The sequence below is a fragment of the Branchiostoma lanceolatum genome, assembly GCF_035083965.1.
Source record: "Branchiostoma lanceolatum isolate klBraLanc5 chromosome 8 unlocalized genomic scaffold, klBraLanc5.hap2 SUPER_8_unloc_2, whole genome shotgun sequence".
Lineage (NCBI taxonomy): Eukaryota > Metazoa > Chordata > Leptocardii > Amphioxiformes > Branchiostomatidae > Branchiostoma > Branchiostoma lanceolatum.
Genome location: NW_027100642.1, coordinates 17501 through 20000, shown reverse-complemented (window position 1 = coordinate 20000; position 2500 = coordinate 17501). Strand labels below are relative to the sequence as shown.

The 2500-nt window shown below is 62.2% G+C and overlaps 1 non-coding gene across 1 annotated transcript in view; it reads right to left on the bottom strand.

Moving 5' to 3' along the window:
- The window catches only part of LOC136426111 (small subunit ribosomal RNA), a 1815-nt gene extending 421 nt beyond the window's left edge, over nucleotides 1–1394 (bottom strand). Inside the window, exon 1 of the ribosomal RNA XR_010754154.1 lies at nucleotides 1–1394. This exon is cut by the window's left edge and continues 421 nt beyond it. This is a non-coding gene — a ribosomal RNA (small subunit ribosomal RNA).
- Nucleotides 1395–2500: the final 1106 nt, after the last annotated feature.

Below are 2500 nucleotides of genomic sequence, written 5' to 3'. Positions count from 1 at the left end.
TAAGAAGTTGCGGCCGATCGCGCGGGATCGCCGAACTAGTTAGCATGCCAGAGTCTCGTTCGTTATCGGGATTAGCCAGACAAATCGCTCCACCAACTAAGAACGGCCATGCACCACCACCCACAGAATCAAGAAAGAGCTCTCAATCTGTCAATCCTTACTGTGTCCGGGCCGGGTGAGTTTCCCCGTGTTGAGTCAAATTAAGCCGCAGGCTCCACTCCTGGTGGTGCCCTTCCGTCAATTCCTTTAAGTTCCAGCTTTGCAACCATACTTCCCCCGGAACCCGAAAACTCAGGTTTCCCGGGAGCTGCCCATCGGGTCATCGAAGTAACGCCGGCGGATCGCTGGTTGGCATCGTTTATGGTTGTGACTAGGGCGGTATCTGATCGCCTTCGCGCCCACAACTTTCGTTCTTGATCAATGAAAACATTCTTGGCAAATGCTTTCGCAGTGGTTCGTCTTGCGGCGATCCAAGAATTTCACCTCTCCCGCCGCAATACGAATGCCCCCGTCCGTCCCTCTTGATCATTACCTCACGTTCCGAAAACCAACGAAATAGAACCGAGGTCCTATTCCATTATTCCATGCACCACTATTCAGGCGCCAGGCCTGCTTTGAACACTCTAATTTTTTCAAAGTAAACGCTCCGGCACCCCGAGGCACTCAGTTAAGAGCACCAAGGAGAATCCGGCGGGGAGGGCCGGGACGAGCAGTGACACGCCTCGCGGCGGACCGCAAGCCCGGTCCCAAGATCCAACTACGAGCTTTTTAACCGCAACAACTTTAATATACGCTATTGGAGCTGGAATTACCGCGGCTGCTGGCACCAGACTTGCCCTCCAATAGATCCTCGTTAAAGGATTAAAGTGTACCCATTCCAATTACGGGGCCTCGAAAGAGTCCCGTATTGTTATTTTTCGTCACTACCTCCCCGAGTCGGGAGTGGGTAATTTGCGCGCCTGCTGCCTTCCTTGGATGTGGTAGCCGTTTCTCAGGCTCCCTCTCCGGAACCGAACCCTGATTCCCCGTCACCCGTTGCCACCATGGTAGGCACAGAACCTACCATCGAAAGTTGATAGGGCAGACATTCGAATGATCTGTCGCCGGTGCGAAGACCGTGCGATCGGCTGGGTTATCCAGAGTCACCAAAGGGACCGGGGCGAACCCCGGGTCGGTCTTGGTCTGATAAATGCACGCCAGACCGTGAGGTCGGCGCTTCTTCCGCATGTATTAGCTCTAGAATTACCACAGTTATCCATGTAGGATGTGACGATCAAAGGAACCATAACTGATTTAATGAGCCATTCGCAGTTTCACTGGGACAGTTTAAACTTGCACGTGCATGGCTTAATCTTTGAGACAAGCATATGACTACTGGCAGGATCAACCAGGTAGCGAGGACGCCGAGGCGGCGAAAGAGCGGTCGCCGCCGGGAGAGGACCGCCGCGGCCGCGGGGCAGCGCGGGAAGACCCGCAACTGCCGCCGCCGCCACACGGTCCCGCTCGACCGGAGCGCCGAGCGCCGCCGAGTCCGTCGCTGCCGTGAGGTGGGAACGCGCCGTGGAGATGGCCGCGAACCCTCGGGAGCCTGAGCGCAGAACTCCCGGCCACACCTGACCGTTGCTTCCCTTCAACGCCCGAGCCGTCCCGTCAGGAACGGTCCCGCACTCTCACGACCGGACGCGTCCGCCGGCAAGGCGGACGGCCGGGTCTCGAACCGCCGAGTCCGCAAGGCGTACTCGCACGCAGACGGAAGGGGCGAGCCGTCGCCGTTGGGTCCGCCGCCGCAGCGGCGGGACCCGGGCTGCCCTCCGCGGAGGGCCTGCCCCGGCGCTGGTTCCGGACGCCCGTCGGCACGCCCGTCCTCGCCCGCAGGAGCGGAGGAGCGGGCGCCTTCCAAGCCGGTTGTCGACCTCCGGCTGCCCTCGCGGGGAGTGGCAGCCTGGTCGGCGGGGTAGCAAAACGACTGGCGAGAGAGTGTGCGATTGCTCGCCGTCGATTCCCGAGCTAGTCAAAAAACGACCACTCTCTCAAGGTAGGTTGAGCGACCCACGACATGGTCAGACACCCTACAGAGCACTTTTTTGAAAAACCACCGCAAGTCGGCCACGGGGTAGGCTTCGGGGGCAACGGGAGACCGGCCCCGCCGGCCGGGGGAGACCCGTCCCGGTCGACCCCGTTGCTCGGCCGCCCGCTCCACCCCCGCCTCCCCGGGCCCCGCCCCACACCGGACGGACCCTGCTCGCTCGCCCGGCGGGCCCGGGGCGCCCTCCGGGGCGGTCGGAGTCGGGCGGGGCGGGGCGCTCACTCCCCCCGCCGACACCCGCCCAGGCGCCCGGTGCCAAGTCCGATGGAGCCGGCCGACGGGGCAAAGTCACCGGACGACCCCGTCTTTTCTCCACGCAGGGTCTGGCCCGTGCCGCGCCGGCCCCGTCCGCACCCTCCCGGACCCGCTGCCCCCAGCCGCCGTCCGCTACGGGCTCTGGAAGAGTTGCCTAGT